At 42.4% G+C, this 13,236-nt stretch overlaps 1 pseudogene; it reads right to left on the bottom strand.

Annotated features, from left to right (window-relative positions):
* Window positions 1-10,991, bottom strand: part of LOC136469497 (wall-associated receptor kinase-like 10) — a 58,105-nt pseudogene extending 47,114 nt beyond the window's left edge.
* Window positions 10,992-13,236: the final 2,245 nt, after the last annotated feature.

Here is a 13,236-nt window from a genome sequence, read left to right as displayed (position 1 = left end):
GTGCCAAATGAGACAAAAGATGGTGAATTTTATCTTGGACCCAATAGATTTTTTCATCCACCTCCACAAAATTCTTATCCCTATGCCACATTAGAGCCTATGTAAAAGTTTGGCACCATTCTGGATCTTTTTGTGGGTAGACTCAGTTCAACCTATAATTAAACGGTGTTGTCACGCAGAAATTCAATTAAACCTCATAAAGTAGCAAACCATCTCTGGAAAATCCCAAACTTGGTGTTTCCTTCACACGTGGCACGTGCAAGCCTAAGAAAAAGTTTGAGATGAATACGATATCGGAATGCCTATGAACCACAGAAACCTTGATAACCTATGTGTATAGTCATGGTTCGATGAAAAGGCACATGTACCTCTGTGAAGCATGTATACTCCGCCTATGTCAAAATGGCTTGAATTTTTTTTGCAAGTTTGTACACCCAAATTAAGACCCCACACAGGATTTGAGGTTTTTCTGATCATTTTTTTATTTATTATATTTTTCTCTATGCCAAATTAGACAAAAGAGGGTGAATTTCATCTTGGACCCAATTGATTTTTTCATCCACCTCCACAAAATTCTTATCCCTAGGGCACATTAGAGCCTATGTAAAAGTTTGACACCATTTTGGATCTTTTTGTGGGTAGATTCAGTTCAACCTATAATTAAATAGTGTCGTCGGGCAGAAATTCAATTAAACCTCAAAAAGTAGCAAACCATCTCCGAAAATCCCAAACTTGGTGTTTCCTTCACACGTGGCACATGCAAGCCTAAGAAAAAGTTTGAGATAAATACGACCCCAGAATGTATATTTCTTTTTGCCCAACAAATGTTACACGAATTACATGCATGATAATAATTAAACACACAAAGTCGTACAAATTAAAATTTGAACCCAATTAAACTACGACCTTGAAAACAACATAATAAACATTAATTACTATCGGAATCACTGCCGGGTTTGATCGGGCCACGCACACTAACATGCCTCTGTAGCCATATATGGTAATTGATGTCACGGATTATGTATTCGCTTATATCGATGAAGTCCAATACCCGTATGAGTGCACTCTCTTGTGCCTCACAATACCGAAAGAATGGTCGGCCATAGATCTAACCTATTGAACGACCACTGCCCCTATTAGTAATCTTTATGTAGTACTGGCGTCCTTCTACAGTGAGCTGGCCGAGGTAACCATTGCAGAAGTCCCAATCGTACCCGAGTTGCTCCGTAGCTTGGTCTAGAATGGCCCACAAGCCACATGCAGCATAGGTAAGGTCCTGGAGCGCAATCTGCATGTGGAGAAAAAGAAAAAAAAATAGAGAATGTTATTACAATAATAAACAACAAATAACTATGACTCAGGTATATATGACCATTTTACCACATCCGCACGGTTGTAGCTCGAAAACCATTCGCTTGCTTGCGGGACGGGGATATCACCAGCATTCAAAGCAAGTGCCTTGAAGTGTGAGAAATCAAGCACATCATAGCAAACACGTCGAAGTGCCTCTAAATAGAGGCGCATGGCACTGAATTGGGCACTTATCATGTCCGGGCTCTATCTTCCTATCTCATGGATATGGTTCTGATGATTTGCACCCCTCAAAGGGATGAAAAAACTGAGTTCACACGTCCATAGCCGACCACTTGCATTAGATGCCCTGTTCTCGACGATGTCCAAGATAGAGAACCAGCTAAGTGTTGTTCGCAGCCAATCTATTGGGGATATAGTCTGCGACATATATGTATGCAACAATGATATTAAACTAATTACACTTATTTGTTAGCATAAAAAAACAAAAGATGTTGGAAAATATTTCATACAATAGCTAGAACAGAGAACCGTGGAATGACCATATTAGGAGCGAATGGCTCATTGCCAGGGTGGAAACCTGGTTCTTATCGTGGTGGAGGTCCGTTGTTCATACCACCTGATCGATAAAATATGAACATAAAATATATGCACAAAAATTCTTCCAAGTAAAATGTGACAACATAATTAAATATAGATCGAATGCAAGGAATAAGAATATATATAAATGTAGAATGCAAAGAAACATGAATATAAATATAGATAGAATATTGGAGAAGACAACATATCAATATCATTGAAAAATGCAGGAGCCATGACCAAATCACGTAGAGAGAGAGAGAGTGGATTTCTTGAGAAGTGAGAGTGTGACAGTTTGTAGGTGGGTGGGATCGATGTATGTGGCCAGCGGTTTATTTTATATAGGGGGCATGGACATCACTGCTGGTTTTTAAGTAGAACCGATAGTGAAAGTTAATATCACTGCCGGTTTGTAAGTAGAACCGACAGTGAAGGTGCATATATGTAAAGGATATATTTATTTAGATAGTATAGTGGGAATGTTTTAACAACAATGATATATTTATTTAGATAGTAATGAAACACATCAAAAAATGATAAAAATATGAGAAATAAATTACATATACGATAACAAAGACCTTACACTATACGATAACAAAGACCTATTTGCATACAGGTCAATGTTACAATGAATGTGTATCAACACATTATAATTTAACCACCTCAGTAGCATTCTTTTAGCACCACAACTAGGGTCAAACAGCAGCACCGAGGTGGTCTATGAGCTATACCGGTTGGAGATGACAAGGTGGCATCAATGAATCTGCCTTGTCTGTACATAGCCTTTTTCCAGATGCGCACCGCAGTGGATGGCTCTGTGAACCTTGTGGCATCTCCAATCTTCGGCGTTGCTCTATCTTCAGTAGCATTCTTCTAGTACCTCTTGTGTGCACCATTTTGGTGGACTACGATGCATAACGATATATGTGGTTTGTTGTGAGAGGAAAATATTGTATCATGGCTGATAAGACCTGGCTGAAACCAACATGCATGAAGAGGCTAGATCCTGGCTAAGGGCCATTTTAAAGGGGCTAGCAGTCGTAGTACATTTTTATTTCTAAACTAAAGTTGTCGGGGTAGGTGGGAGCAGTGTTCCAACTGTTGTTGTCCGTGGGAGCACTGTTGGCATGTGAGGAGCATCTACACATCACTGTCGGTTTTCGTTTAAAAACCGACAGTGAATGGAGCCTTCTATGTCGGTTTGAGCTACTGACTATGATAGAAGCTATCACTGCCGGTTTTAAAACCAAAACCAACAGTGATTTGGTGTAGTAGTTTTTTTTGAAAAATGTAGTAGTTAGGTGTTAAGTAGGACAACTTTTCATTTTCTTTCGAACTCCTTCGACTGGCTCAACGGTTAAGACCCCTCAACCTAGCCCCTAAGACCCATGTTCGAGTCCCAGGCTGCCCAAAAATTTTTTGTTCAATTTTATAAATTATTTAATTAATTTGGGAAATAGCTCATCACTGTCGGTTCTCATTATAAACTGACAGTGATGAGGGTACATCACTGCCGGTTCATTCCCCAAACCGGCAGTGATGTGGTGTAGCAGTTTTTTTGGAAATATAGCAGTTTGGTGTTAAGTATGATAACTTTTCATTTTCTTTCGAGCTCTTACTAGCTCAACGGTTAGGACACCTCAACTTAGCCCCCAAGACCCGTGTTCGAGTCCCAGGCGACCCAAAATTTTTGTTTCAATTTTATAAATTATTAAATGAATTTTCTCTGTGCACCTTCTTTCTCCGTGGCCTTCTTAGTGTTCCTCTTCATCTTGTCTTGATCTGGAGACTAGAATAGTACATGCATCAAGTAAATGGATCACTCAATAGTCAACACACAAGCCACAGGTATTCCCATTCACATCTCCAGGAGCACATACATCAATGATCAATGAAGGTTGGAGCTACTACACCTTTGCTCAATGCCTACTGTGGGCTGGGCTCCTTCGAGTATTGCGAGTAGGGACTACAAACTGGTTTGGGACCAGTGGTGCCGAGGAGCTGTGGATCCCTCACTACTAGTAGTAGCTCGGAAGAGAATGGTCACCCCAATGTCCTTCTATGGGAAGTCTAGACATATATATTTATATTTATATTTAGCTAGTGTTTAAATTCAAATAGTAAAGTTTAGAAATGTTACGTTCGATGTCTAATCGAGTGTTTGAATAGTAATAAGGTTAGTCTCAATGGTAGTTTTAAATAACTTTCATTCTCATTAATTGCTATGATACGTCGGCATATTTGCTGAGTCGGCAGAGTATTAACGAGGAGAGAGGAGATGAGAGTTTCATCAGGATCAAACATCCTTCACGGTTATGTGCATAATGATTACATAGTTAACAATAATCTAACTATCTTTACGTGCATCAACAATGAGGGCCTCATTGTGGTCAAGCCGTACGTAAGTAGGTTCATCACCCTTTTGAAGGATAGGTAGGGGTACGTTCGCCCCCGAATGGAGGCATTTCCTGATAGCCATGTAGTCTTCTTCGTCTGTCACTCCATCAACACCAACAATCTTTCTTTTTCCTTCTAGGACTACTTTTAGCCTTCCTTTTGTCTTGTTGTCCCTTGCATAGAAGACTTGCATAACATCTCTTGCAAGGACGAAGGGGTCATCTCTGTATGCGGTCTTAGTGAGATCAACGGTAGTGGACCCTTCGCTGTCAGTGTTGATTTCCTCAAGCCGGACCCACTGGCAGTGAAAAAGAGCTGCCTTCAATGGACCGTAGGCTAGCTCCCATATCTCTTCTATGAAACCATAGTATGTCGTCTGCACATTGCCGTTTTCATCGTGAGCACCAAAACGAACACCACAATTTTGGTATGTGCTCTTTCCATCTTGCTTTTTTGTGTAAAATATGAATCCATTGATCCCATACCCTTGGTACTTAAGATATGTACTTGAAGGTCCCTTGGCTAAGACATCCAGTTGATTACCCAACTTTATTCCACGCAAGCAACATCGCAACCAGTTGACAAATTTCTCCTTATGTTTTTTATCCAGCCAAGCCTGTGACCTGCTCAGATACAGAGTTTGTAGCGATTGCCTGTGCTCGTCAATGTATGGCATCACACCCTCGGCTTGCTGGAGAATAGTGAACTATGCCTATCTGAAAGAAATAGGGTCGTCTACTATAACAGATTTCTCAACAATCGTTCCTTTGCCACATAGTCTTCCCTCGTGACGAGATTCTAGAACTCCAACCCTTTTGATGTCCAGATAATATGTGAACTCAATGGCCTTCTCCATTGACCATCCTTTAACCATGCCCCCTTCTAGCCTGAATTTGTTCCTAACATACCTCCTAAAAACTTTTATCAATCTTTCGAAAGGGAACATCTGATGTAGGTACATTGGGCCAAGGGCTCTAATTTGGTCAACAAGATGAATGAGCAGATGCAATGAGATATCAAAGTAAGTCGGCAGGAAATGCATCTTAAGCCTAATGAGAGTTTTGGCTATGTCCTGCTGCAGCTGCTCTAGCATGGACACATCAATGACCTTTTTTGAGATTGCGTTGAAGAACAAGCAAAGCTTTATGATTGGGGCGTGAACCTTTGGGGGGAGGATACCACGCAGGGCAACAGGGAGCAGCTGAGTCATAATTACATGACAGCCATGGGCCTTCATAGGGCCATAGTTGAACTTGAGTTCTCTCATGTTCACTAGCCTCTTCGGGTTCGCACAGTAGCCCATCGAGACTTTGAGTTCTTTGAAGAAAGACATAAGCGCACGCTTTTTTTCCTTCTTCAATGTCCATGACGCAACCAGAAGTTTGAACTAGCCATTCTCTAGCTCCACAGGATGCAGCTCCTTCCTGATTCCCAAGTGTTGCATGTCCAGGCGTGTGGCTAGTGAATCCTTCGATGTCCCCTCGGTGTCCATCAAGGTGTTAAGAGTGTTAGCACACACGTTTTTAGTGATGTGCATGGGATCAAGATAGTGGCGTACACTCAGAAATGGCCAGTAAGGTAGTTTCTAGAAAACCAATTTTTTTCTTCCAAACGCTCCCATCAGGCGCTGCTACTGCATTGTCCCCCTTCCCAACGACAACCTCTAGTTTGTTGAGTTCTCAAAGTATCATAGACCTGTCTCGATATTTTGGAGCTAAGCGTTTCTCAATAGTACCGTTGAAATCTTTTCTATTCCTGTGATAAGGGTGATCCTTAGGTAGGAACCTACGGTGTCCCATATAAACTATCTTTGAGTTATTTGATAGATTTACCGCATCGGTGTCGTACAAGCACTCGACACATCCAGTATAGCATTTTGTCTTCTCTCTGGACAACGAACCTCGATCTAGTAGGTCGATGATTGTAGCGATAAGTACTCCCTTGATCGTGACATGTTCCTTTTTGTACTCGTCCCAAACATCCGGCACACCCTTTTCAAACATCTCCACTAGTTCATCGATCACTAGTTCCAGAAACACATCGATGTCATTCCCAGGTTGTCTTGGCCCTTGGATTAGTAGTGGCATTTGGATGTACGACCGCTTCATATAGACCCAAGGTGGAAGGTTGTATATACAAAGCGTCACTGGCAAGGTGTTATGATTACTTCTAACCTGGTCGAAAGGATTCATCCCATCTATGCTCAAAGCAAACCAAAGGTGCCTTACCTCTCCCCTGATGTCCTTATAGAACATAGTATTGACAGTCCTCCAGTCATGCCCATCGGCGGGGTGCCTCATCATTGTATCTTTCTTATGCTCTTCTCATGCCAGCGCAACAACTTGGCTGACTTTGCACATGCAAACAACCTATGCACCCGGGGAGCTATATGGAAATACCAAACGACCTTTACGGGACCTTCTCTGGTCTTGGTACCCTCATCTGACGGCCCTTCCTTGTACCATGGAGCTTCACACTTGGGGCACTTGTCCAGGTCTTTGTATTTTTCTCCATGGTACAATATGCAATCATTGGAACAGGCATGGATTTTTTCAACCTCAAGGCCGATGGGGCAGATCATTTGCTTGGCCAAGTATGTCTTTTCTGGCAACTCATTTTTTCTAGGAGCATTTTCCTTATTATACCTAACAACTGATCAAAGCCTTTATCTCTCAATCCGTTTGTCAATTTGAACTCTAACAGCATGATGTCGGCTTCCAGTTTGCTCATTGGACAATCCCTATACAATGGTGTTTTGCCATCTTGTCTCATTTTCTCTTGCTTTCTTAGCTATCTTTCACTAAGACATCTGGTCTCTACATTACATAGCAGCTGAGAAATGCCATCGTTATCCTCGGTGTTGTCAGCTAGCGTGTTCCTAAACACATTATTAACTGTGGCCATAGGTTCCGTGTTGACACCGGGTTCCTTGTCAGCATCGTGGATGCCTACGTCAGGCATATCCACATCATCATCGTTTTCCTGCAGAACATTCACACCAACCTCGCCATGCATAATCGATATCATATAGTTTGGCATGAACCCCCTGGTAATCAAGTACCATCATATAGACTCAATTTGGCAAAAGTTCCTTTGATTCTTGCAATCTTTGTATGGACAGAAGACAGGATTCCCATTCCTAGCATGGGCTTTGGCATCGATGATAAACTGACTGACGCCATGCATGTACCGCTTGTCTGTTCAGGACAGATGCATCCACTCTCGATCCATCTCTACACAAAAAAAATACTGAGACAGTAATTACAAAGAATTAATAAGAAATCGAGCTTCATGAACAACAATTGTAGCTCGAAAGTACCATTTTTGGAAAACATTATTGTACACTAATTATTGGAAAATTAAAATTGGTAGCCCTAGCCCTGTAAATTGAAAATAGTAGTAAAAAACAATTATTGCACAATATTGAAGAACAACTATTCTACTCTACTTCTAAGAACTAATTATAGCATCACATACTAACAATGATGATCTTGACCATCATGGAATAATTAGCTAGGAATTTAAATATGTTTATAGACACCAACCGTTTAGATGATGGATTCACCACAATTTGAGCCTTGCACAAATATCCAATTGGAAAAGTCTTCTCTAGAATGGAGAAAGAACTAGAATGAGAATCAAGCAATGTAGCCATCAAAACAAAGCTAATTAAGCAATAAAATCAAAGGAGTGGATGTTTGTTACTAACCTTAAAGCAAAAAGATCAAGCTATTCTTCAAAATCCAAGCACTAGCTTCATGGTGAAGAGCAGCCGCAACAATGGAGGGAAGGGCCCAAACGCGTGCCTATGTTCTCAGGATGGAAGAGAGGAGGAAGAAGAGGACGGCTGCAGCCTTTTTGTGCTGTAGGCTTATCACCGTCGGTTCTTGGCTAGAACCAACAGTGATAGAGCCAAATCACTGTCGGTTTGTGGCTTGAACCGGCAGTGATAAGTGGCCGCTAAAACACTACCGGTTCAAGCCACAAACCGGCAGTGATATGGTGCTTCACTGTTGGTTTTAGCCCAGCCCCAATCATTTTCTCATTTTCAAGCTCATAACTGGCAGTGAAGGTACATCACTGTCGGTTCTCACAAATCCGGCACTGATGTTCAAATCTGGCGTAGTGGAGATCGATCTAGATCGGCCTCATATCCTTTTAGTCCGTCGTTTGCTTTATTACAACACGTTGTTTCTTACTCTGAGCGACAGGTTATGTTTCATCGGCCATTCTATTTCGATCTTGATCGTGCATAGTACGCGGTTAAGACATGTATAATCTTTAAGAGGTTTGCTGGCTAGTTAAATCTAGTTTATAGTTCACCATTATGGCTGTAACGATCCGGTCGATCCCCATTGATGGCACTGTAGATTGGAGGATGCTAGTTAGTAGATTTGTTCCTGATTAGGTATGACCTTAGCTGTTTGCTATGCCTACATCGGCTAAATATCCGATCGCCTGTGCGTTAACGCCTACAGTGTGCGTCTATGATTCTGTTAAGCGTGAATAGATCTGTGTACTTTAAGGGTTTGATTCGTTGTTTTTTTCATGGCTGCATCGATCCGGTCGAACCCCACTGTTAGAGATAGCAGGTTAAGTCTGAGGAGTCCATAGGTTCGTTCTTGTGAAATAGTCGATTGTTCACACGCTGTAGCCCCTTTTCATCTAAATCGGCTATTTTAGCCGATTCGCTTGAGCCTTCACGTATAGCATATCTTTCGGAAAGCCTATCGAAGTATAGATGGTTTTATGGATTCTTCGGTTTTAGTTTGTTATTATCATCATAGCTGTCATCGATCTGGTCGAACCTCATTATTGATGATAACAGATTAGATTCAGAACGTTTGTAGGTCCATTTATATTAGATAGTCGATTCATTTGCATGTTATATCCTTTTCTTGATTAGATTCATCGGCTCAATGATTCACACTGGTAATATCCACCTAGCTGATGATCTTATTTACATCTGTGGACATTGTATTTATCAATATAAAATCAATCGCGATACATAAGCTTCACTGTGCTTAAGAGCCGATTTCTGTGCGTATTGGCTATTTAGTTGAGCTGCTCCCGAAGCGGCACACTTGAAACTGTCTGGGCAAAGACCGACATGTTCCACCTTAAATTACTAATAAACTTTCTCTTCTTGTAAATTGCAGGGTCAAATTGATTGGCACGTCTCGGAAGGAATACGCAGGATCGATTATCCCTGCGTTGAAGCCAAGCGGATCTCTAGCTCCATCGAACAGATCTTTCCGACTTGCTGTATGTAGACGCATTTTTCGTGCAGACACATTCCCGTAGTGGGAGGGGCAGTGCGCCAGGGATGCTTTGGTAGGGATACCAAGGAGCCCATTCCCGGTGCCTGCAGCATGGACCTTGGCCGGCGGCGCTCGCGCCGCGGCGGCCAAACACAAGAGCAAAACGCATGTGCGAACCAGTAGCGCTCCGGTGGAGCACATGGTTGTATCAGAGGTCTGTAAGGCTTGTTTAATTAAGCAGATGGAGGTGTCTGTAAGGCTTGTTTACGAGGACAACACAGTTTTATTCTGAGACTAACAATAACTGGCTCTAGAAAAACTTACAAAAATCTCGCGTGCGTTGGGCAAGCAGTCCAGCTAGCGGTAGCTAGTATTAGTGGAAGAACGACCTGGACTTGGAATTTCAGCGCAAGTGTCGCATCTGATGTTACGGTCGTCGCTGGACCAAGAAGACTTGCCGAGGGAGATGCGGAGTACTCCACTATTCCTCCTGTCTTTTTTGTATGTATTAATGGAAACAATGATGTCCTTGCTCTCGGATCTCCATGCCTAAAAATGGGAGAAAAGTCATGAGTTTAGAGTTACTGTTACTAACAGGAAGATTCCTTCATGCAACTATCACAAGATACGTCGTGTCGATTCGCTTAAGACATGTGCTAGAAAGGATAAATTCTACAAATTGTCACAAAAGTTAGAAATGTCTAGCTATTGTTATCGGTGTTGACATGTAAAGTCTTCTCTCGAGTTACCATAAAAGATGCCAGCACCTGAGATGTTTCATACTCTTATATCTATTATTTATAGAAAAATTAATAAACAAAGAAATGTACTAAGAAAGCTATTACGTAAAACCGAGCAACCAGATCACCTTCCATGCACGGCGCCACAACGACGTCGACGTCGGACGCTAATGCGCACGATGAAGTCTCGAAGGAGAGCAGCCGCGGCGGAAGGGAAATCGATGGACTCTTCCTCACGTTTGTAGCGCTCCTGGTATTTCCTATGGGTGATATATATATTTCCTATTGGACGAGAGTATACCAGCTATAACTTATCTCCTACAACTAAAACGAACAAAGCGTGAACACTTTTTGGTGCGACATTCCAACATGGGCCCATACTCCTGCCTGTTGCGTTCCCGTAGCCCTCGCTCTTACACCCATCCCTTGCAACAAAATTCTTCCTTCTAAATTAGTCATGCACAATTATAGCAATACAATTTTCTAAATGAGGACTATATATACGAATGATTGATTATAGACCAATCTCCATTCTTTTCTTTTGGAAGGAAGAAATAATATCTAGGATTATGTGAAACCGAGCAACCAGGTCACCTTCCATGCACTGCGCCACAACAACGTCGACGCCGAACGCTAAGGCGCATGATGAAGTCGCGAAGGAGAGCGGCCGTGGCAGAAGGGAAATCGATGGACTCTTCCTCATGCGTGTAGCGCTCCTAGTATTTCCTAGGGGCTATATATATGTTTCCTATTGGACGAGAGTATACCAGCTATAACTTATCTCCTACAACTAAAAAGAACAAAGCGTGGACACTTTTTGGTGCGACATTCCAACATGGGCCCATACTCCTGCCTGTTGCGTTCCCGCAGCCCTCGCTCCTACACCCATCCCTTGCAACAAATTCCTTCCTTCCAAATTAGTCATGCACAATTATTTCAATACAATTTGCTAAATGAGGACTATATATACGAATGATTGATTATAGACCAATCTCCATTCTTTTCTTTTGGAAGGAAGAAAGAATATCAAGACTTACGTGAAACCAAGCAACTAGATCACCTTCCATGCATGGCGCCACAATGACGTCGACGCCAGACGCTAAGGCGCACGATGAAGTCGCGAAGGAGAGCAGCCGCGGCGGAAGGGAAATCGACGGACTCTTCCTCACGCGTGTAGCGCTCCTGGTATTTCCTAGGGGCTATATATATGTTTCCTATTGGACGAGAGTATACCAGCTATAACTTATCTCCTACAACTAAAAAGAACAAAGCGTTGACACTTTTTGGTGCGACATTCCAATGTGGGCTGCGTTCCCGGAGCCCTCGCTCCTACACCCATCCCTTGCAACAAAATTCTTCCTTTCAAATTAGTCATGCACGATTATAGGAATACAATTTGCTAAATGAGGACTATATATATGAATGATTGATTATAGACCGATCTCCATTCTTTTCTTTTGGAAGGAAGAAAGAATATCAAGGATTACGTAAAACCGAGCAACCAGATCACCTTCCATGCACGACGCCACAATGGTGCATGCAAACATGAATCGTGAATGTGCAATCAAGAAGGAACCATACAACCAATCAAGAAGGAAACTGCCATCATCAAAGACCACACCAACCACAAGCGGCACATTAGCATGGCTCATCAATCTCTTCTCTCATCACGTCTAAAAAGACTAAAAAGTGGACACTGTTTTGGTGCGACAATCCAACGTCGGCTCGTCGGTCTGCCTGCATGCGATCCCATGCTCGTTTTCCCACCCGGCGTCGTCGCCCCCCACAATGGCCCACACGATGCTTCTTCCCTAAAAATGCCACTCCACGCGAGAATCATGTGATCATGTCTCATCATATGCCACTAATAGACGGAAACCTACGACCAAACGGCGTCCACCCGTCGTAAGCCCTTGTGAAAAAAATCTCAAATTGCCTGGCCGAATAGGAAGGAGGGGAAACGGACGTCCATCTAGGCATAATTAATGCTCATGAAAAAAAAATCTCACATCTCCGGCCGACCAAATAGGATGGGAAGAAACGGACGTCCATCCGACATAATTAAGGCTTGCGAAAAAATACATCACTTCTCTTTCCTTAAATCACATTACATGCAAGCCCGGATTTTCATATTCTCTCCTCCTTCTATCTTTCCTGGTAGCGACAACCGCACAAAAGGGAGGCAGACGAGATCAGACGCCATATCCTGCTTCCCCACCCCACCATGAACCATCGTTGCTCTAGCCGTCATCGATCATCATAGTTGATTGATCATCACACAAGCTGCCATTCAGCTCATCCTGCCCGTGGAAGAAAGGAAAGGAACAGCGTTCAGCGGCCAACCGAATAGCTAGCGTGCGTCTCCGCCAGGCCCTCCCCACTGGCTCACTGTTGTCAAAGGATCAGTACGTCTCCACCAGCGTCTTCCACCGCTGTTGCCCTCTTGGTAGGGCAAAGTCCACTATCCTCGTCAGTTTGACAGTTTGGCCACCGCACCCATCGATCTCGACAGTACTAGGCGTAATTGCGCATAACCCCGCCTACCACATCATCACCTAGGTATATATGTCTCCAAAACTTTCATGGTCAATCGTCATGGTTAGTATTCAAGTTCTTCTCTAGCTTTCAAGTGCAATTCCTGTTTGGATGTTCCCTATAGTATTCAAGTTGCTTCTCCCGCTTTCATTTTTTGAGGTCTCCATTTAGGTTCTATGTCATCCAACTAAACAAGCCAGTTAGGAGCAAGTACTGCAATACAAATTTATATTTTTGTTTATGATAATTAATGTTACTTTAGCTTTAAACAATAATTGTTTATATGCAGGGCCATACTTTCATAAACAGGACAGCTGCAGGTGACATATTAAGATCAAGTTTTGTCCTGGCAGTTTGCAATAAGATTGTTTTGATTTCTTCAAAAAATAAAATTGTTTCAATTTTATGCTAAA

This window comes from Miscanthus floridulus, chromosome 8, assembly GCF_019320115.1.
Source record: "Miscanthus floridulus cultivar M001 chromosome 8, ASM1932011v1, whole genome shotgun sequence".
NCBI classification, from domain to species: Eukaryota; Viridiplantae; Streptophyta; class Magnoliopsida; order Poales; family Poaceae; genus Miscanthus; species Miscanthus floridulus.
Note: the sequence above shows the minus strand (reverse complement) of the source record. Positions and strands in the feature narration are given on the sequence as shown.